The 24,159-nt window shown below is 40.3% G+C and overlaps 1 protein-coding gene across 9 annotated transcripts in view; it reads right to left on the bottom strand.

Moving 5' to 3' along the window:
* Nucleotides 1–24,159, bottom strand: part of GREB1L (GREB1 like retinoic acid receptor coactivator) — a 139,037-nt gene that overhangs the window by 89,449 nt on the left and 25,429 nt on the right. The window lies entirely within an intron of this gene.

The following is a 24,159-nucleotide window of genomic DNA, read 5'->3' on the forward strand; positions in this document are numbered from 1 at the left end:
GATGCAGCTAGTAATCACATACAATGATCCACTTCAATGCAGTTGGCCTTTATACAGCACAGAGAAAACAACATGGTTGTGAGTCATGAACAGTTAGATTATGGTTAGAGATTTTTCACAGTATCTTTCTAACAAAAATGTCAGAGCACTCTAAATAAAGAAGCTGATCAGCTCAGAATATTGAAAAAATCTTTAAATATTTAATCCAAGCAGAGTTTGTTTTTCAGTTACCAAGGGCTTTTCCAAGCAAGGCTATTTCCAGTTTTGTTGCCTGGATTCCCTCATCACTGCAATATTTCAGCAAAACAGAAACTTTTCCAGGGTTTCCTGCTTAACAGCTGTTGCTTGTGCAGAAAGACATAGTGTGGCCTGGCCTTCCCAAAAATGTTTTTCTCTCTTTGAGGAATTCTAGTTATTTTTACGCAGGGCAAGCACAAGTCTTCCCTTTGCTGGGATTGCCATGGACCCAGTTCTGTGCAGTTGACTGAACACTTGGGAGGTGGAGGAAACTGGTGTCTTGTTCATAAGGACATTCATCAGAGCTGACAGAAAGTCCCTAGAAAGAAGACCCCCACATACACTGGAAAACTGATGGGTCCTCATAGACCTGATAGGAAAATCACAAACAGATCCAGGCATCTTCACTACTCATGCTGATGTATAATGTCTGTGACTGCAGTTTGAGCCTACATCTTCTGTCATATTAAAACCGCTTTTGTTGAAAAGCTCTCTATATCAAGACTTCCACAATGCCCACAGAGTTCCCTGAAGTGATGTACTTGAGCAAAATTTGGGATCACAAATATCCGGCATTAGAACAGTTATCCCAGTAGAGTAGAAATCATACAGAAATTACGCCTAACCCAGACACTGCTTGTTATGCTAAAAGTCCAAAGTGGATATTGAAGCATTTTACCTAAAGACTGGTGGAGAAACCAAGCTGCTTTTTGAACAATTAAAAAGAAATCCAGCATAGAGAAAGACAAATTAAAGCCTTGGGATTGGGAAATAATACTGCTCAGGATTCACAAGGATAAGACAGTTGCTAGTACTTTTACTCTGTTCTTCCCGGTCTCCAGTGCTCTGGCATGAAGGAAAAAAATTGTCAAGGGAAGAAAAGGCCTTTCAACAATAAGAATTTCACAAGAAAGGTAAATAGGAAGAGAACACCTTGTCCTCTCTCACACACACTAAAGTAGAGAGATCTCATGAAGACTCAGGAATAAGGAAAAGTTCATTCTGCTCTTGAAGTGCAGGAGGGGACAACTGATAGAAACACTGAAGCTCTCTCTGCTTGTGATTACAAACCTGAGAGACTCTGATAAAGGTGGACGAAGGAGGATAATGGTGTTTTCTTCTCACGACATCATAACCAACTTATACTGGGCTACTCCAAACAGAGCTGACTTTCCTGTAAACTGGTACAGGCCTCTTTTTTTGTCAGGGTTTCTTTAGAAACTACAGCATAAACTGAAAAACCCATACAGAAAGATCCTGGAAAAGGCATCCGTATTCCCAGCAGCTGATCAGAGCACGACAATCAGGAGTGTATACAAAAACATGTATTAAAATAATACAGATCTTTAAAGTCTGACTAGCTCTGAAACGGTAGTCTGCCTCCCTCTTCTTTCAAGGGAAAAGCCTCCATTTCTGCTAAATGTATTTGTTTTCAAGGCCATACCCATACACTGATCTATAAAGAAAACAACATGCTTTGACGGAGTAAGAATCTTTCCACAAAATGCAAAAGGACGACATTTATTTTGTTCCTCGCTTAGGTCTATTGTTATTGTACAGACATTTTCAGAGGGCAGGTTGTGTAAAAACTAAATAGGCAGAAAAAATACTATCTTCAATGTCCCTAACGTGACAGCAAGCAGTACTTCCCCACCATATGCTACATGCTTCTGGTGCCTTTCAGAAAGCCTTTTTATCTCATGCTGAGAACAGACTCCTGCTGCAGATCTGAATGCCGAGGACTGAAAGTACTGCAAAAATGAGAGATGGAGTTGGGGAAAAATGAGTGGCTGAATATAGAAAGAAACAGGAAATCAATTCTCAGAGATGCTATCTTTGCTTCAGTGCTTCTGTTTCACCTCCTCCTCCCACACTTGCTCTCTGCCCCTTGCCAGCTTTCTATTGTACCAGCTCTTTTCCTAGCTACTCGCTAGTGAGGGAAGGAAAATTTACCAAGATCATCTTTCCTCTGCTGTTGTGGTACGTCTCTGTCTTAAGGGAAGTGTCTGGTTTATCCTGGCCCAGGTTGGACTGTCATCTAAAAACACAGCAATTCTTTTTTTTTCAGCCTTTTCTGCTTCCCCAAGTATTGATTCAAATCCCATCTAATGACAGGGTTTGAGAGAAACACATTTTTCTCACGGAAACTCTGAAAGCAACAGAAAGATGAAAATTACAGTGTGTGAAGAATAAACAGACATATTTTTTAAAAAAGCAGGGGCCAGCTGGATAACAATTCCAGATAAGATTTAAGTAAACATATGTGGGAGGTAGCAGAAAAGGCAGTTGGTTCCTCATGCTCAGACGCACACAGGTAATGACCTCTGTCTCTTGCTCTCCCAGAGCTAACAATGCCGGTTATTGCACTCCTCCAGTGAGCTCTGGAAAGGATCCAGTGCACTACTGATTACATTTCATCCACAGTTAGTTTAACCTTTGAAACATGACAGTCAGTGGCAGGGAACAGGCCAGCACATAAGGTCAGCTCAACCTTGTTGGTCCCAGCATTCTCCCAGTGTTTGCACAGAAAACAACCTGGTGATCAAGGATTCCTCCCCTGTAAATACAAAAGACTCAACAGGAACAGGGCCAAAATGCTGATTTTATTGCAAGGTGTCATTCACAGCCATTAATCTGTCAAGACAGAAAATGATAGGTTCTCCTTTTTCAAAAAAATAAAATAGTATTAGAGAGAAATTGTCTCATTTAGGAAATATGACTGATCTACTGTCAGGTATAAGGTAACTGTTGCACCTTACTCCTCCAAGAATATAAAAATAAAAAAAATACCAGAGAGAAAATAAGTACACTCTGAAATAACAGTGAGACAACGAGGTAGAAAGTGTAACAAGAACACTTTGTGCTAAAAGGAAAGCTAAAGAAAAAAAAATTACTGTTAAGTTGCCCATTTTTCTCAAGTTACTTCCTTTCCAGAACAGCCTCTTTTAAAGTTCACATTTATCTGTTGTACACTCAATTTTAAAATGAAAAAATAGCATCTTCAATTACCCTGAATTTCTACAGAAAAGTACAGGACTGAGTAAGATCAGATACCTTATCACTTTCTAAATATTATTTTTAAGTTTTAACAAAGCCCTTAGTCCCAGGAAAACATGCAAAAGGAGAACAACAAAGATATTCCTGGCTTCAAAAAGCCTCTAGTTAGTTATTTAGAACTTCTCACATTTTCCTTATGGTCAGATTAAAAGCATTTTGAAGGTATTAAAATGGGGAAGAAAAATCAATTTTCCTTAGGAACTACTGCCCTCTAACATAATAGCAGCAATGAGAATCTTTTTTAGAGATGCTTAAGTATCCCTTGGAGCATGTGCACTTGGATTTTTCATTATTTGTGTAAGTATTTGTGTGGACGGCTCAGGGAGCACAGGCTTTTCAAGAGCCAGTAAGAGGTGAAAAAAAGGTCACTTCAGCAGAATTCATTTTCTCTTAAAATCTCAGAGAAATGCTTCTAAAAAGTGGTAACAACAAGCTCATCACCTTTTCCCCTCACTATTAGCATTTCCTAAGGTTCTCTCAGTTTTAATACAGCAATGCCTTTGGTTATACCCTATCACCTTTTTCATCCTCCTCTAAAATTAATTTTAACACAAATGCTGGCAACAGACCTCTTAAGAGCAGGAGCTGGACTAGACCTCCAGACACCCCTTCCAACAGCACCTCAGCACTGCCATGAGCAATCCACTCACCCATGATCTGCATCTGCTGCTGCTTGGGAGTGAAAGCCTCCCCCCACTTCCATTCACCCCTGCAAATCCCCACCATTAGGCACAAACTAGAAACCTTGCCTCTGGTTTTTCCTGGAGGCAAACCCAGGGATCCTTCAAAAGAGGCGGAAAGCAATGTAGGCTTGCATAAAGGAACAACTGTGCATCAAGGTTTACTGAAGGAACATCAATTCTTGTATTTAGAGTGGAAAGGGGATGCTGCTTTAAAAGCTTGCAAACAAAACAGACCCTTTGGAAAATCCAACGCCTTCTTGCTCTGGACTTGCTCACTCCCAACCCTTCCCACCTCCCCACTTGCTTGAGTCTCTAAAATGGTCAAACGCCTGCACCAAAGCATGCACGTAAAAATCAATGTACTTTTGTTATGGTTTGCGTTGCCTTGGAGTTGACAGCATTTATACTAGGAAAGACAATACCCTGACCTACAGATTGGCTCTTTTCTAAAGTATCCACATGAGACAACATGCTTCAGAGGGGAATACAGTTACCCTTTGTAGAAGCAGGTCCTGGAATACACTGGGTAACAGAAAAATCCAACTCCGGAAAGTGGGACCACAGGGCAGAGACGTTTGAGTGGCTCTGCCCGAAAGCAGCAAGGTCAGGTCAGAGACAGGGTGAAAATAAAGCTCACCCAGAGCAGAGCTGGTGCCTGCACAGCAATTGGCCACCTCTGGCTTGCAGAAGGCCCTCCACTCTGGCTTAGGAGCTGGCTGAGGTGGCTCCATGCAGCCACGCTTTCACTCCTGCAGCCAAAATGCCTCACCAGATGCAAAAGCACCATGCTCCAGGGAGCTGAGACCCAGCAGGGCTCACTGGCATGGAGCTGCCCTAAATCAAGGACAGCTGCATATGCCCCATTAGGCACCGCTGGCTGACTGGGTCCTGGGGCTGACATCTCAATAACAAGGCAACACAAGGGGCAGATGATGGAGAGGAACAACCCCCAGGGTTTTGTTATTTTTTTTTTTTTATTTTTGAGGGCCCTGAAAGAAAAGATAAAGAGCTTAGGTCCAATGCTATAAAGACAAGAAAATGCTGGCAGAGGAATGCAAGAAGGAAGGTAACACAGTCAAGGTGACAGGCTCAGAAAACAATTTTAACACAGACCAGGCATAAGTTTGCCCAGTCCAGTGAACGCAGTCCTGATGTGCTGAAGATGGAAGGTGAAAGCTTAGATAATGATATTTCCCTCTCCAAAAGAAAGAGTAATACTGCTACAGAGACCTTATGGAGGACACAGCCCTGGCATGGGCAGGTGGGTGGGCACAGGAATGGGTCCAGCTGACAGTGTGGCCCAGGCACAGTAGCAGAGAAAGGACACAGGAGGGAGGACCAGGAGCTAAACATCCTGGAGGAGATACCAGAGAGAGAGGCCAAGATATCAGCTCCAGCCCAGGGAGACTGATGATTCACTTTATGGCCTGCAAGCACTTCCCACCAAAGTTCACACAGGAAGATAATGTCCCCTTCAAATGAATTTATGCAGACGGCAGTTCATTTGTCAGAGGATAAAAAGATGCACTTTCAGTTTAAAATGAGAACACTCAAGGTCCTCAGCAGATAAAAACAAGCAAAAAGCTAGTGTCTATATGTGAGTGGTTTCTGCTCATGCCTGTTGTATGATTTCAGTGGGAGTTTACACCACCCGAGTTACACAGGCCTGATGGTCCAGAAAGGTGTATGATTATATTCCATTAAATCCATACCAAGTCCATACTTCTCAAAAGATGCAAATAAAAAAAAAATGTAGATTGTGCAGGTACATGTCCCTGCAACATAACTTCTGAATTGAAAACAAACACAAACCATTACCAAGTGTGCTCCAAAATGGACAACTGCTAAATGTGAACCTGGATACTTCAAGAAAAAAGTATTTGTGAGTCAAATAACGTTTTTTTATCTTGATTTAGATTAAAACCTGTCTTTATTGATGCTAAGCCTCATTAAGATTAAAAAAAAAAAAAACCACAAAAAACCACAACAAAACAACTGCTTCAGAAAGTATTCCCTGCCTACTCCATTAGCCAGTTTCCTGTGCCTTTCTCACATGAACTTGTAATCCTTGATGAGGTTTACACATGTGAAAATAAAGTTTTAAGCTGAAAATCATCATTACCTCTACACAAAAACACTACATGTCAGGCATCTGATATGGTAGACAAAGCACAGTGGTAGAAGGATGAAAAAGAAAACATTTCATTTCACTACCACTGAAATCAGGTACTGAAACCTGTTCATTGATTTTCCTTCATTAAAAAATGATTGTAAAAGAAATGCTCCTTGGCAGGATCAAAGCCTATCCTACAGGAAACACACACACAAAGCATTTGGAAATGAGGGTTAATTTGGCATGCAATTTAACAGCATTAGCTTTTATCAGCAGCATTTCAAGGTCAGGCACATCCATGTTTAAAATGTTTGGTTTTGTTACAGTTTCAACTACAACGTATCAGAGCTCAACACATCTTAAAGTGATATTAATCTCAGGGAAGGCTGCACAGAAGCACAAAAACCTCAAACCCTAACACCACTGTTGATAATTTAGCATTGCAAACATTAAAACCAGAAAAAACTGTTTAAAAGAAACCAAACTAATGATGTGGCTCTTTAACTCTCCCTTTTATTAATTGAAAACTTGACCCTTTCAAGAAAAAAAGAAAATTATATCAAATCAGCAGGTTATAAAAAATGCTCTTCTTCATCTGAGCATGGGATTTAGTTAGAAAGATCAGGCCAAATGGAAGGAGTCCTTTTACTGACAGTTTGTTCATGATTTAGAGAGCTTTTGAAGATATCAAGTGACTAAGTCAAAGTAGTCTCATATTTGAAACAGTGTTTCTCTTAAAGTGTTTGATTTATAATTTTTTTGAAGAGAAAACATTTTTTGTTTTTTACCTAAACCAAATCTGCTCAGAATTCAAATTAGCACATTTAATCTATTCCCCAAAAGATTAATTAAAAATGTAAGATCATTAATTATTTTATTGTACTTTACACTTAATTTATTCAAAAATGTACAAAAGGGTGAAGAGTAAAAGAAGTAGATTTGCTCAGATCCTATATAAAATACTCCAAACAACTACTGGAGATTTCCCCTTTTGTTGATTTATAAACTTCAAAAAATAATGAATGGTTATGTGTTTTCACGCTCTCAGTTATGCTGTGGAAAGGTTTTCTGCATCTCTTTTCACTGAAGGCTTGTTCTACATAAAGAACCCTAACTACCCATAACGCTGACAGACTTTAACAGCGGTTGGCACCAAATGTTTCGTGAGATCAAGTCCATACTGCACTTGAAACAAACCCTTTGATTAATCAATTACTGGCAGAACTTCTCAGTACCGTGGATGCACGCCTAAGAGCTTTACAAACGCTTATGGGACAGTGATGTTAGGGGACTGAAATCTCTTAAGCCTCTTTCTTTGCAATTCTCTGCCACAGTTCAGAAGAATGCCACCCCATTACGCCAAAACCAGGGGGGGAAAACAGTCGCTCTCGCTTCTTGCATGAGCATAATTAATCTTCTGACACGTTGACAAAGCAGCTCGTTGATAGTCAAAGGAAGGATTTTTCTGATTTCCTCCCAGGACAGGAGATGGTCTTTATCCATCATCCCTTCTTCCTGATCTCTTCTTCCAGAGTCCCCTCGTCAGCAGAACTGTCTATCAGAGCAGACAGCAGGAGGGAAAGGCCTGGCTGATTGATAGGGCACCAGTGCTCGACAGTGCTATTTAAGTGTAGGAACCCATTGTTAGAATCTTACTTTACAGCAGTTTAACAAATATAATGGCAACCAATTCAACTATTGTACCGCTAGAGTCAGCTCAAGCTAATAAGTAAAGTTAGCTAATTACACTGATCTGATTTAAAATAAAGACAAATTGTAGAGACAGACAGCATCAATGTGCACTGAAAGAGTGAAAAATTAAGGAAAAAAAGTTTTGCACATATTATGCTTTCTGAATTGAATTATGTCTGCTTCTCACTCTTCCTTGTGAGCAGGATCATAGACTTCCCTTCTCTCCTAATCCTGGGCCTGCTAGGTATTTCTAATTAATCAAAACAAAGGTATTTTTGATATAATGCAGTTGAAATTTCTTCCTCTTTCCTTACTTTCCCCAAGTTCTAGCATATTTGACTGTTAAGATTGTGAGGAATTTCAGTTTCTAAAGGGAAAACATTATTAAATGGCTTCTATAAGAAGGATACTACATACTGCAAAACACACCAAACTCCACACTTTTAACACATCTTTCAGGAAACTAAGTTGGTGTAACCAAAGTGCAGATGTCTTGATGTAAAGAGGATTCTGCACACCCCTCACAAAGATACTCCATATGCAAATTTCAAAAATTATATAGATATTTTTCTTACATAAGCATCATATATATTTATACCTCTTTTGTAGTTTCTTTCCAGTCATCTCCCTCACCTTCCCAAAAAGAGATTAGCAAAATATTTGGGCATAATTAATTATATGTTCGCTTAGTTATTTTCTGCACTCACAGAGAGGGTAGAAATTCTGTTAATCACTCCTTTGAAAGCTCTAATTCTTTGATAATTGCTAGTCATGAACCATTCCAGGTCAGAGAGGACCAGGGCATGGCACTCTGTGAACTGCTGCCAGGCAGGGCAAGTCTGACTCGTTATTTGAAATAGATGACCAAGAACTTAATCAGACCACAATCTCTAAGGCCTCTGCCTCACCAGTGTAACAACCAAGGCAAATGCATACAAGAGCCAGTGATCTCTTCCTGAAGTTGCCAAGAAAAACACCCTCATCCAAGTCACAGGAATTTGGTAACTCCTGGGTGTAGCTACAGCACTCTGACCTTGACTATTTCATTCAGGACTTACCCCTCCATAAAGATAACTACCTGCACTACCTGGTCCAGAGCAGTTCTCCAAGCAGTCTTCTTTCATTCAGTTATACCACAAAAACGACCAGTATTTATGAATAAAATTAGCCATTCGAGAAGTGAACATGGTGTTTTTGCCATAAACTGCATGACATTCCAAGGAATACCAACTAGGCTGGAGCTGGACTTCAATATTGTTTATGTCAGAGCAAATGTAAAAAACTACATGTTCTTTCTGTCAAGAAGACTGTAGGCCACAACCTAGAGAAAGATCTTCCTGTCTCTTTGGACGCATTTTATTCTTGCAAATGTTAAGGCAGCAATAGGAACAGCCATCCGCAGTCTCCTCCTTTTCCTTGTTTCCCAGTCTGGCTGCAGGAATGAACAGAACTGCTGGTCCTTGTGACGTGATACATAAAGCAGAGATGGGGAACACTGGCATGGGAGAACAGACCATCCAGATCCGAAGACCTGTGCTTAAATGCTGGTGGGAAGCAAAAGGGTCACAGGTGGTAGAAACAAGGGTGTCTCTGCTGAATGTTGCTAAAGAGGAAAGTGGGCTTTCTAAACTGGAAGGGACTAGAATGGGATTGATGAGACACAAGGCTAGGCAATCTGAGTCCAGAGGAAAGGCAAGCATGAACAAAGGGCTGTGGAACACAAGGCTATAGGAAACAAAAGGAACGTGGGGACCTCAGGGTGCAAAATTTGAGGTTATTCTCAAATCCAAATGTCAAGTGCCACTAATGCAGATCTTCATTTAAGGGATGTGAAAATAAATGTAAGACTATCTCTCTTTTTCTTTCCCTTCCCCCCACTATGAGCTGCCAAAAAAGGTGACTTTATACCCAGGCCACCTTGTTTGCTCTCAGAAATAATGATGCTTTTTTCTGAATTACAGTCCCACACATTTTCTTAAGGCTGGAACTGCTGAGTCAGAACTAGAGGGAGAAAAAAAAAGTGGATCAATAAATGGTAAGTTGCAACCTTGCAAAGGCCCAGGCCAGCCAAAGGTGAATTCCCCAGAGAATTCACAGAGCTTTCTGTCCATAAAAGCTCTCTACTCCTAGGCTGAACACTCCCTCTGTCTGTTGTCAAGTCAGTGGCAAAAATTTATCAAGTGTTTACTGCCAAAATTTAGAGTATTACTGGATCACAGGAACTGGATAAGGGCATTAAAGATATCTGAGGACTGCAAAGAATTACTTCAATGAGACTTCAACTACGCAAGAATTGCAAGCACTGTTCATCTACCAGGTCTGTATTCCCCTTCCTATTTGCAAAAACAAAAGCAAGCTAGAGGTCTGTCACTCAGAGGTGAAGTTTAACAACAAATATAACAATTTCAGTATCTGAATGATGAATTTTGCATCGCATGCCTGAAAGCAAAAGAGTAGTTCCCCCCCAGTGGTAGAATGGGAGAGCACTGGGACCTGCAGCAGCTCCTGCAAAGATAAGATGTGCCATTGAATCTGTTTCTTTTGTTAACATGGCATGCAGCTGACATACAGCCCAAACCAGGCTGTATCTTCCCAGCAAATGCAGAGCAAAGATATCAGGGATGTAGGAGGCAGGTTAAGAACCAGAAAGAGCCCACCCACAGCTGCAGGCAGCTTTGTGGGGCAGTGTGTTCTGAGCAGTGGACTGGATAGCTCACGTGGAGCTCCTGCTATCTTGGGTCAGTGTCTATCAAAGTCCAATCCTTCTCTATACAGTCAAGGCTGACTACCTTTGCACTGAACTGCAGAAAAAACCATATGTAGAAATACCCTGTTTGTGGGTTTTCTGTTTGACAGTAGAATGGATCAGGACATTTACATACTGTAAATGCCTTACAGCAAACTCCTAATTTAAAGAAGGCATTCCATTTGTTACTGATGCTTTCTCCCTGTACATATTAAATAGAAGATTGTTAGTATATGCACATTCCTTTAAAGCAAATTCGTGGAGCAGAGATGTTGAGGCTTTCTTCTTGAAAGTAATGGTCACAACAGTGAGTACAAAACATTTTCCTCTTCATTCTAAATACCTCTTGGGCACTTAGGTGCAAGGTGCTCTTCACTAGAAATAAGGAATTTCTTTGGAATGATGAGACCCATTTGGTTTATAAATAGGTGCCGTGATACGTGATACAAGAATAATTTCAGTGCCATGCTAGGGTTTTATGTGGAATAGTTAATCTTTGGTGCTGACAGAAAAATATTCCACAGTGAATAGAATATTATTTGCTATCTAATCCTTCTTCTAGAAAATATCTAAGATGATTAATACTAAGGATCCAATTATACATCAGGCTTCCCTGTTACAAGTTCATCCAAGACACAGCACAATAATTTTAGGTATGGCACGAGGTGTGCCTCTACCCCATGGCAGAGTGCTGAATGAAGAAGAGCTGCTATCAGCTGGAAAAGGCTAGAAGGTGCAGTCCAGCAAAACAGTAGTAACCCACTGCAACAGCGTCCCACAACCTCTTAGACCAGCCAAAGCAAGGAGCTCCAGCAGAAAGCATCCCCAGTAGCTGTGCAGCTGACAGCAGGGCCAGCCTGGCCAGGCCCAAATAGAGTATAAAACATAACACAGTGAGGTGTATTCTTCATATATTACTGCATGCAAGAGGAGACCAAAGGGCAGTGGGGCAACAAAGTCATCCCAGTGAAGAAAAGGCTCTGGATAGAAACTTTGCTTCCCTCTTTACTGACAACCTCCACTAGTACTTTCTGGCTTGCTTAAGGCTCTAAGCCACGATTTAGACAAGTTCTAACTTTTCATTACAAGTTTTAACCAGATCAAGTACTTCTTCCCATCCTGATGTCTGAATTGCAGATAGATGGAGGTGCAGTCCTATTAACACCAGGAGCTATACGTCAGTCTCTGGAATGGCATTACAGGGAAAGCTGACTCCAGCAGAGAAGCTCCATCCTGAAGGTGAATGACTCAGATTACTGAAAAAGAGTATTTTGACTGATAGTTTCTCCACCTTGACCCTTCTAAGGCGATTTCACCAGTCATCTGTTTGTAGGATGCTAAAATTGCTTCCTTTCATAGAGCCTAGGACGTGACTTTCCATCCCTATACTGGTGGACAAGAAGCTGCTAGTAACTTTACCCAGGCAGAGAATTTTATAGAGTTTATGATTACAGTTCTGATACACAAAAATAAAAGTCATGTCTCTGAGCACTAAAGATACAAATACTTCTTGGCTTGCATTATTTTTGGAAACAGCACATATGTCTGTTTTGGTGGTGAGTGACAGTGATAAAAAGGTTGGGAAACACAACAAAAACTAAGACTTGTTTCAGATACAGCAGAAAACAAACACACAAGGCACAGAATAAACAGATAAAATCCCAGTACGTATAACAGATCTAGTCAATATTTATTTAACAGCACTAAGTAGCAAGGAGCAAACTGCAAGGTAGCACTGTCTAATGCAGTTCCTCTGACTTTTTGCTTACAGCCACAGCTGCACCTTGTGGCAATGCAGAACCTGGTACCTGATAAAGGAAGCCCAGTGGAGTGCTCTTCTGTGGTACACAGCCAGTGTTGACTAAATGAAACCTACCCTTTTGGAACACAAAGCAGCAAGCAGTTCTCATTTACAACAGAATCTTCTCAAATATTCAGCTTCAATGAAAAAAACAAAAAAAAACCCACACCAAAAAACAACCCAATGCTTTATAGATTACTGTAAAATATGACTTTCAACCATGACCGGTAGTAAAGTATAATCACTTTTAAAGAGAACACAGCCTTATTAAATCGCCCATTTAATTTCCCTCCTCACAAAAAAAGAAAAAAACACAAAAACATACACAACTTCCCCCCGAAAAACAACTCCCCTGTAGAATTACCGATGAAAACATGAGTTTTCATTTAGCAGAGTCTCTCTCACCTATCCCTCTAAAAGACAAACAGCAATATAATACAAATGTTTTTCAAAGTTCTCTACAAACTACTGATTTATAATTGAAGATGATTAATATAAGTTATTTGAATACAGAAAATCCAAATCATATCCAAAGCTCTCATAGGACCATTATTAGTTATGCATGATTTTAATAATTCAGGTAAATATTTTTCAGTGAGGCCTAAATTTCCATGAAGCTCTGTCAAAAGTTACTTCAGAGGTAATAAGAGACTTGGGTAGCATTGCTAAAATACTTCATGAACCTACATGATATATTTTGTAATCAGTTCTAACATTCACATATTGACAATGTGAGGCAGACAATAAAAAGGTAGAAATACAAGTTAAATTGATTTGAACTCCTTTAGCCATTGTAAATTTAATAAAATTCTGTCAAAGTTTTGTTGCATTTCACTTGTTTTGAAATTTCCTGACAGATCTTCCAGCAACACGCACTATTCAAAACCAGCATTGTTCCAACCTTACAAATGTGCCCATTGCAGCTCTGTGCCTATCAGGACTCAGATGCTGTTGTCTAGCTGCACCAAAATGTCAGGATCTCTAGACAGGAGATTTTCAGTGCAGGCCATACCATCAGGAAGAGCAAAAGCCACAACTGTAAATATAGATGCTTATCACTGTCAGAGACAAGGTTGGTTTAGACTGGGAACAGTTCAGCCCAAAATACTATCATACTCAGATTTGGGCCAGTCCCTCAGAGACTTGCCATCAACAGCTGTTTGATGTACAATATGAACATAAATTCTAAAAGCTGGAATTAGGAAAAAAAAGGCTCCGGGTATTTTTAGATTATTACTTCGGCCCAATTTTAAGTCACTTAAATTCAGCATGTGAAGTCTAAAGTGGTGTCTGAATGATTTGTGCTTGTTCAGTCCATGTTGTTCTCATCATGAACATTTAGAACATTTCTATCTTCAAAAAGTACATTTTGTTCTCTGCCACTCAAGCATGCACACCAAACACTAAGTTACAAAGAAAAGCAGATATGTTGAAATGAATTATGGTTGTTTTTCATTGAGATAAAGTACAGTAGAGAAACCAACTGTATTTTTTCCTTCCCCTTCTCTGCCCATATCCTTACACATACCCAAGGTAAAGAATACAGTTTATTCCTTGCCTTCTAACAAGTTGGATAATATTTCTGTGTTTCAAAGATATGGTTTCAATTATCTTTTAAGTTCCAATATTACAAAGACCTAAAACTGCACCTTTTCTTCACACAATCACATATTACTCAGTGTCCAACCAATTAACATACTCTTCCAAAGGGAGCACAGATTAATCACCAACTGTGGTGGCTCCACTTGAACGCCATGGAAATGGAGGCAACCCTTTGTAAGACAACTTTTAGCCCAGAATATGAATTAACACAAAATCTAGTGTTCTGCAAGGCCAGTAAATATTTTCTTTGTTGTTCTTTTGTATGAGACATCTCACAAAACTCTCAAAGCTCTTCCTTTCAAAGTAATTGCAGTGTGACATAAAAGAGCTGGTAAAGGTAAGTACAGAGCATTCGATAATGCTAATTTTGGAAAGGACTGCTGGAAGTAATGTTTTTACAGAAGAGCGCTTTTTCATTTAGAAAGAATTTATGCTTTATATGAAGCCCATTTCAGAGCAAATACAACTGGAGAGGAATGATAGTCTTCACTTTTTTTCATTTGACGTCCAGCTTGTTTACTCTAGAGACATTTGAAGACCAATTTATAATGCTTAGTAATGGAAGTAGAAAATATGAAATACTCTTTGTCAATCGTCTGCATGTAGCCTGAGTGCTTGTTTGCAGATTCATGCAACACAGTTCTCAGGAAAAGAGAAAGAAATGGAAACTGCACAGACTTCAAAGTCAGCAGAGTTTATTCTTCACTGGCATTGTTTGCATCATGGGTTGAAACAAAAAAAAATCTGTAAAGCACACTACAATAAGAAAATAGCAAAGTTATAATAATGAATCTCAAGAAACAGATAAATAATGTAAGAAAATGATCAACAGGTTTGCTGTTACAAAGTGAAAGTTAAAATTATTACAAGTTCTCTGGAATAGGTACATTTTATCTCAATGGTTTCACATAGTGCCTTTTTAAAAATAAATATCAGTTTATATCCATTTAAAGGTAAACCTAATTGCAGTAGTAGCTATCAAAGTGACTTTTGAAATTCCATGCTTTTATTTCTAACCTCATTTTTGCTAGCTAACACTGGACTCACTGAAAATGAAGAATGCAAACAAGTTTTAACACTACCATTTAAAGATAATGAAAATTTTATTTACTGCAGAGCTATAGCCATTTGCAGAATTTAAAGACTGTTAAGTCAATGACACTTAAGGCAGTTTTATAAGCAGCAAAACTGCAATATCCTTCTAAAATAAAACAAGCTATCCTACTTGGCGAGGGGATGTATCAATTTTCTACTCTTGACAACTTAAAAAAAAAAACCAAAACAAAAAAATCCAGAAAACAAAAACAAACAAACAAAACCAAAACAAAACAACAACAACCACCACAAAAAAACAAACACATATTTTGAAAGACTATATCTGCCCCTCATCCAACTTTCTTACATGTGGTCTTGCCCAGTGATTCACACAGCAACACACAGAGACAAAGGTTGTATGGACACTGAAGAAACTGAAGTGATAGTTTTCATTTTGAGTCAATCCAGCCCAAACAGAGAGAAACTGAGCAGATTCAAAGGGATTCTTCTAATACTTCATGTACTTCCATGTAATAAAAATAAAACAATGCCACAGCAGTACAAATATTTCAGAGTCATCTGCTAACTATCACATAGAATTTATTCGCATAGAGATTTTCATGTGAATTAAATGTAAATATCCCAAAGAGCTTGACAACATAGACAAAAAGACTACTCACATATAAATATCACAGGTACTTTCTAAAGAACATGGCGACAAATAGGCAGAGTGTGAGGAAAACCTATGCACAGGGTAAACCTCTCACTCTCCCTGCCAAAGAACAGGCAAGAAAGCTAACACAAGATAACAAAAAATAGGTTTAGAGACCTAACCTTCAGAGCAATGTAAAGAACTGACTTCACTTCTTTTGCTCCTCTACTACAGCAAATGCTATATTGCCATGAATTCACACCATAGTGAAAAGATGACATCTTCAAAATCAACTTCATGTTTAAATGCTGTTCTTCCTGCTCTGTCGTTTCTGGTGATAAATACTAGGAAATCAATGAGGAAACATCATTTGAAGTGAGCCATTCATCATGTACCGAAAAGGGTAAGTACCCCATAAATTGCAGTGATCCTATTAGAATCACACAACAGAAGGCAACAGCGTTTCCATTAGCAATTTTTATGACCTCTATAGGTAGAGGATAAGGTTAGGAAATGGCTTATTTTTGTCAGCTATAAAGCAGTTGTTGGGTGGGGTAGAAAGAAAATTTTCAAGAGAATCAGAGTTATTCGTAAATCAAAGGGTGGGGGGAAGGAGAGATACAACAAATAACAGCACCACCAACTACACCTTCTCATACTTAAGAAATTTGTGGATTGGCAGTCCTCTAAGTAATACTGAATATTTTAGTAAATTTTACTGTCATTGAAACCTTATTATACTGCACGTGAGTGTAGGCTCAAAAAAAATTGCTACCATTGCTTGTGACTGCTGCCCAGTAAACAGCACTTTTTTTACAACCTAGGGATTGGATTCTCTTTTACTTTTTTCAAATGTTCCTCTAAATCCAGTGTTACACAAAGCAGGAAAAAAAACCTCAGGCTTTAAAAAAGAAAAGTAAATTTTATTTAATCAAGCCCTCCATTTTCCCTTAGCCCTGTTTACCTTCCCTGTCCCATCCTGTGCAACACTCTATGCTCCTCCACCAAAACCAAGCAGGACAGATATACTAGCTAGCAAAAAGAAATAAAAATTGTAGGATTTAGTGTGTCCCTTCACAACTGACAACATGACTAAATACCAGCCCTGAAAGAACAATGAAGCTTTATACATGAATAGACTTTCTCTAGAGTTCTGAGAGTGGGGTTGGGAGGAAGAGACAAAAAAAAAAAAAAAAGCTTTATTTTCAAATATTCCCTCAATTAATTTTACTGTATTTAACATAGAAATGCCTCTCAGATTCTATCTGACATACTGGCAAGAGATTACATTTTTAAGGAAATCTCACCCTAAACCCAGAAAATTTTAAAGTCCATACACCAAAACATCATCTGATTTTGTGACACAAATTGTAGGAAAGTACCTTATGTGTGCCTCAAAATTGAAAAACATAGGCAAAAAACTATCCAATGGCAATAATAAGGTTTAAGGGATGGAAAACCTAATTAAATCAAATAAAATTATTATGCATCTCCTGTGACTCAAGGTCTACTGTGAAAACCACTGAAAATCCTCTGACCTGTGTTATACAGTAAGACAGTCTGAAGGAACATCAAGTCACTTCTGTTCCTACCTCCTCCCCTTCCACACACAGAGCACTGAATTAACACTAAATATTTCAACAGAATTCACCCTAGCTAAAAAACTTGCACATCAGTACTTATATATGCAAGTCTTTGAGCTTAGTTCTACCCAAGTTTCCACCTTTCAAAAGACACTGCAAGCCACTTGATTCATTTGAGCCACAGTCCCGTAGAAATTCAGATTCAAAATCCTACACTCACTCCATCATGGCTAAACTGGAGCGATAGGTGAGTCTACCACCCAGGACTCTGGTCCACTGACTCTGCTAGCGGTGGTAAAAATAAAACAGCCTAGATAACTAGGCATGAATTTTCCCCTCAGCAATGGCTGGTATTACCTCACATGCCACCCACAGATGAGCCCATCCCACACTAATTGTTAAGCTACTTTCTGTTCCCAGCAGCCAAGATCAAATGAATGTTCTTACAGTCATGAAAGCGAGGGGCTAGTTAGCCTTTGTAAGTGAGATTGGTTTCACCTACATGAAAGCTCCACTAATTACTTTTTTTTCTTTTAACATTTCAGACCAGCTTTTGTACACGCCTCCTTTTCCTCCATGAAAATTCAGAAATTCTGATTTTCTGAAATAGTTGAGTGTATCATTGTAATAATTTAGAGCTTTAGCTGTTTCCCGAAGAACTGATTTTACTCTCCCAACAGTGCTCTCAGGACCTTCTTCATTAAACTCTGTAAAATCAGAGCTCAGAATGTGATTTCACCATAACAATATTTTTCTTCCCTCTGTGTCAGTGTATGTGCCATACCCAGGACAACACAAGGGTGCCACCACACACTACAAACACAGTTGTAGCACAGTCCCCTTACAGAGTGACACCTAGGTTGCCCCCCTCCCTTCTCTCTGGGCTCAGCTTCACTCCTGATTTCTCTCCCTCCTCCAGCAGCACTATCAGCTCATCACTCATTGTCTTTGCCATTCCTTCCTCCTTCAGGTGGGACTTCTCACACTCTTCCCCTGTTCCACCACAGGGTCCCTTTCACAGCGTGCAGTCCTTCAGGAACAGACTGCTCCAGCATGGGTCTCTTATGGGGTCACAAGTCCTGACAGAAGATCTGCTCCAGCCTGAGCTCCTCTCTCCATGGGGCCATAGGTGCTACCAGGAGCCTGCTCCAGTGTGGGCTTCCCATGGGGTCACAGCCTCCTTTCAGCATCTACCTCTTCCTGTGTTGGGTCCTCCATGGCCTGCAGGTGGATATCTGCTCACCTGTGGACCTCCATGGTCTCCAGAGGCACAGCCTGCCTCGCCATGGTCTGCACCACAGGCTGCAGGGCAACATCTGCTGCAGAGCCTGCAGCACCTCCTTCCTGCTCCTCCTTCTTCACTGACCTTGGTGTCTGCAGAGTTCTTTAACACATCCTCAGTCCTCTCTCCGACTTAAGTTGCTGTTGCTCAGCAACTTTTTCCCCCCCGCAGCTCTGTTATCCCAGAGACACCACCACGGTCACCGATGTCAGCCTTGGTCAGCAGTTGGTCTGTCGGAGTCAGCTGGCATTGGCTCTGCTGGGCACAGGGGAACCTTCTAGCATCTTCTCACAGAGGTCACCCCTGTATCCCTCCACCACCAAAACCCTTCCACACAAACCAAATGCATACTGTCAGTAAACATCATAAGTCTTTTGACTGACAGGGTCTCGCCTCATTGCCGGTGTTCCCCATGGAGCACCGTGACTTCAGGGGAGGAACTCCAAAGACCTTTCCCACTCCCATTTGCAAAGCAGACGTGGGAAAAGTGAGCATCACAGGGTTCTCACTGATCTGTAAGAATACCAGCAGTGCTGCTTGACTGCTGCTTATGTTCACCAAAGCCCACCTCCTCCCCTCATCTGGGGCTTAATTATCCCCACAGATAATCACAGTAATGTGATCACATATTGCTGTGGCTAGGACATGGGTGGGTTTGGCTCAGTGGTTGGGTCAGGCCAGCTGCTGGGATACAAACAGGTCAGGGTCAGGAAAACACAAAGTCAGGGACCAAAGAAATAAAAACACAATAATTTTGAGGACAAGGCAGGGGCGTGGATGCCAGGCTGTGATGTGGAACTTGGGAAGTGCTGGTGTGCCAGAGTATGCCTCAAAGCACATAGTCTGGGCTGAGGCTGGACTCAAACTCTGCACCAGAACATGGGAATGCTGGAAAAGGATGGTTTTGTTTCTTATAACCTACTCTGATTCGACTGGTAATAAATTGAAGCTAAAGCTACCCGAGTTCATAGAATCATAGAATTAACTGGGTTGGAAGAGACCTCCGAGATCATCAAGTCCAACCCTTGATCCAACCCCACTGTGATTACTAGGTCATGGCACTCAGTGCCACATCCAGCCTCGTCTTAAAAACCTCCAGGGACAGTGAATCCACCACCTCTCTGGGCAGGCCATTCCAGTGCCTGATCACTCTCTCTGTAAAGAACTTCTTTCTAATATCCAACCTAAACCTCCCCTGACACAGCTTAGGTCTGTGCCCTCTTGTCCTATTGCTGATTGCCTGGGAGAAGAGACTGATCCCCACCTGGCTACAACCTCCTCTTAGGTAGTTGTAGAGAGTGATGAGGTCACCCCTGAGCCTCCTCTTCTCCAGACTAAACAACCACAGCTCCCTCAGCCTCTCCTCACAGGACTTGTGCTCAAGTCCCTTCACCAGCCTGGTTGCTCTTCTCTGGACCTGCTCCAGCACCTCAATGTCCTTCCTGAACTGAGGGGCTCAGAACTGAACACAATACTCAAGTTGAGTCTGTTTTGCCCATGAAGGTAATGGGTGAGTGATCTTTTCCCCTTTGTGGCCCAAAAGGCCACAAGCATTTTGCTGTATTTTCTCTCACCTGTTTAGCTGAGTAGGGGAGTGATAGAGTGGTTTTGGTGGGCATCTGGTGTCCAGTCAGGGTCAACACACAGTAGAAAAGCAACGATGTTAAAAACCCCTTTGGTTCTGTTTTAGGCATTACAATGGGGAAATCTAATCCTACTGTCTTCACTCCCAGCTGTTTTGTCCAACTCCAGACCAGTGCCTTTCTCTCATCTGAGTCATGTTACTAGTCCACACTGGGTTAATTCCCATCATCCCAAAGGATTTTCATCCCACTCCTAAAGTTTTATCCCAGCAACTCTCTCCCATCATCCAAAGACTCCTTACAAACCAGATCCCATATCTGTATACGAATTTGTCAGACACATTTGGTTTCATCACATCTTTTTCCCTCACCTCAGCAATTCTCAGGCTCCTTGCCAATATATTCTCAGTATCATTGCCCAGCTTTGCCTTCAACACCCCTTCACTTCCATTTCTGATCCTCATACACTTCCTCCTCATGAAGCCTATAGTGGTTTCTTTCACCATGTGCAAGCCCAAAGATTCTTTTACAGTCAGTCCAGTCTGCTTCTCAATTTGTTCCACATGCTTCACTCCAAGCTTCCCTATCTATCTCAGCCTCCTTGTTTACTCCCCCCATGATTATTTCCACTTCCTCGCTGTCTAAGCTGAGTAGTTTCCACCTGCACATCAATGAAATCCAACCAGTAAAGTCACACAGCCACACACAACATCAACCCTAAAAAACCTCCTCAGTTTCAGTGCCTGATCTTCAGAAGGGTTGCAATGATCAGGAGTATGACTAAATGTTGTACAGCTACAAGCTGTAACAGAACCACGGGGGAGGCAAAATTTTAGCAGTGAAGCACTAGCAAGTTCCTGAGCATGAAAAAACTAGAAGTTTTGGCTCTTAACTCAGATAGCTTTGGCTGACTTCTGAAGGGACAGCAAAGATGCAAACTCGAGATTAAATCTACTCCTGCCAAGCACAAAATAATTAAACAGCAAGGATGTTTAAAAAAAAAAAAAAAGGCAAGAGCAATGTTTTCCTAATATTTTCCCTTCTGCAAACAAAGCAATCGCTCCATGTGTGTGTCTGATGCCAAAAACTGCCTACTACTTCAACTTGAAATAAGGGGGAAAAATAGTCTGCAATAGCTGTTCAACAAGCCCAAGTTTCACGCAAATGACTGAAGTCTGGTGAAGCACTGGAATAGTAAATTGTGTAACAGAAACCACTTGCAAATCTCAGCAGATTACATTAAAAGTTTCATCTATAGTTACTTAAAACAATACAATAAAATAATTTGTCCAAAAGTATTTGCTATTTCTCCTCATTTGTTTCTAAAAGTCACTCTTCCTTCACTTCCAGTTTTAATCTCAGCAAGGCTTTTAAGCTTCATCTTGCCACCACTACCCTCCAGCTTCCTAGAGGGTTCAAACAAGAACTTTTAAGCTTATACTTGACTATCTCATTGATACATCTGGCTTTAGATCAACTCCTTTAACTTCAAATTTCACATGGATTTGCTATTACCAAACACAAAGTCACTGACTGCATAATTTCCAGCTTCTTTCAAGACAAAGATTCTCATCATAAAGAACAGTTCCTCTTTTTAGTAATAAATCAACTGTTCTGCAAACAGATAAAATTACTTTCTAGTATCACATCCACCATCCACCTACCACACCTGCATCAGAAGGCCACAAACTCAGGCAAGGTTCAAACTAATCAGCTCTACACTTCTGAAACTTTCCTGTGTAAGGGGGTGGGGGGGAGATGGAAGATGACCTCCACACTTAGTCTTGGCAACTAGGAAAACAAAGTCACAAGAGCAAAAGTTTCACATTAAAAAGATTAGATCATCTAATAGCTCTTGTTTTTCTCAGGCTATTAAGGAAGATATTTCCTAGTGCTGTATCCACTCCAGCTGTGACTCAGCTTCCTGATGTGTGACCTGCCCTCTCTCAAAATACTGGTTTAGTATTTTACTAGTCCAGAAAAGCATCCAGTACAGTAACTGGAAAGTATGGTTTCCAAAGAGACAAATAATGGCTTTCAGGTCTCCATTTCTAATTTTTAATCATCACAAGGGGTGACTAAACACACTGCACTGTGCAGTGCATACTTCCACAGATGTAAGGTCATTGTATCACAGAAGAATTGGTTCAGAATCAATTTGAAGTTCATGGGCATTCAGTTTTGAGCTGGGATAGAGAAGCTACAACCCACGGCCCCATGTCCTACAGCTGCAATTCCCTCCAAACACATCATCTCTGTTTAAAAACCAAAATATTTTCAGCCAAGGGTAAGTAAAGAGCTTTGTCTGAATGCCCTAGTCTTACCTCAAAAATGTCAATACTGAAATTTGATTAAAATTTTATTTTTCAAAAATACTAGTCACCATTAATACAAATAGTCTAAAAGTACAAAACCACCATTTTTTTCCTCCATTAAAGTTTAAGCTACAGGTTAGAAGGAAAAGAAAGTTATCCCAAAAGCATGAAATGTGTTTTAAGAAGTTGATTTTTTTTTTCTCTTTTAAAGATGGTAATAATATTGTAGCACCTCACAGAAAAATAAAGCTAGTGAACCAGTAGCACCTATTTTTCACGGAAATATGAAGGAAAAATATCCAGAGCCAAACTCAGACTGGCACAGCCCAGAAGTTAGATAATTGCATTGACTCCATCACCCCTCACAAAGCAGAGAAGGTAAGTCAATAAACTGACCCTTTAAGATCTGTCTAGTTCAGTAATTGTCATTGGTATCCAGTTGGCATTAAAAAAAAGTAGTCATGATCATGACCTTTGCATTTCTACAAACATTAGCCATTGTCATGAGGAAGACCCCTTTGGCCTCATAATTCACATGCTGTTAACAACCAGCAAGAACACAGCATGTGTGTCACTTACTAAATAATGTAAGAAAAATTGGATGTCACACTCACACCCCACTGTTCCTGTGTGCAGCCATGAGCACTGAAGCTAACCTGTATTACACTCAAAACTTTAGAAGGATTATAATTAATCTACTTTTGATATTCATGGGACTTTTTGGACTATATTATCACTACTTTGGGGCAAGATGAAGGATTATTTGGCTTACTAATATTATTTCTATTTATTTTCCACTATTTCTTTTTGCCTGGTTTCCAAGAGAAACATGGCTCATGTTACATATTTTCTGCCAAGCATCTCTTAAACACAAAATTCCATGCAAATGAGACAGGGGAACAGAGGTCTGAAAGATATTTCAGCCTTTCAATATTGAAGAGGAAACTTAGCCAGCTGAGGCAGGACATTGAACCATGTGTCAGCTACAGGTAACGGCTGTTGGAAGGGCTGATTCTAACCACATCCTAAATATGGAAAACATTTTTAATCAGAGTTTATAACTCAATAAAATCCAAATCTATAGGAAACTAGGCTTCTTCAATTCTGACACTTCTGGAATTGCTTGTTAATACTTAGTTTTATTACCTATAAAACTAATATGTGCAGAAAATAAACCTGTATACTGTTTCATCTGGCTCACTGCCTGCAGAAAACGCACTGTGAGCAAAGGACAGAATTGGAACACTTACTGCAGCCCACCTCACCCAACCCAGTGTCCCACAGTAGAAGAACAATAGGGTGGTCAAAACAACCTAAAAACAGGCATGCCATGTCAGACCACAAGCTGCCTTCCTTAAGTCACAGTGGCCAACAACAGATTCTCAGAGAAGAATACAGACTCAGTGATGTTCCTGCAGTAATAAGTACCCAAAATGTTCTCCCAGTCTCCACTGATCTGCAGCTCAAGGCTCATTTAACAGCAATCATAAATTTATCCAGCTGCTTTAGAAACTGCCTAAGCTTTCAGCACAGTCCTGAGAAAGGTGTGCCACAACCCACCTCCCGCTGGCAGTTATAACATTTTATTGCATTCAGCATGGCTCCTGATAATTTCATTTGGTGCTCCTCAGTTCTTTCTCTCCAGAAGACATTAACAGTTATCACTTCTGCCCCACATTATTTTATGGACCTCAGACGTCTTACTCCCAGGCTGCAGTCTAGTCAATGTAGTTGTTCCTTACATAAGAGCACTTGGATCACCTTATTTTCTTTCTCTT

This window comes from Myiozetetes cayanensis, unplaced genomic scaffold, assembly GCF_022539395.1.
Source record: "Myiozetetes cayanensis isolate MyiCay16 unplaced genomic scaffold, myiCay2020 scf1, whole genome shotgun sequence".
Classification (NCBI taxonomy): Eukaryota; Metazoa; Chordata; class Aves; order Passeriformes; family Tyrannidae; genus Myiozetetes; species Myiozetetes cayanensis.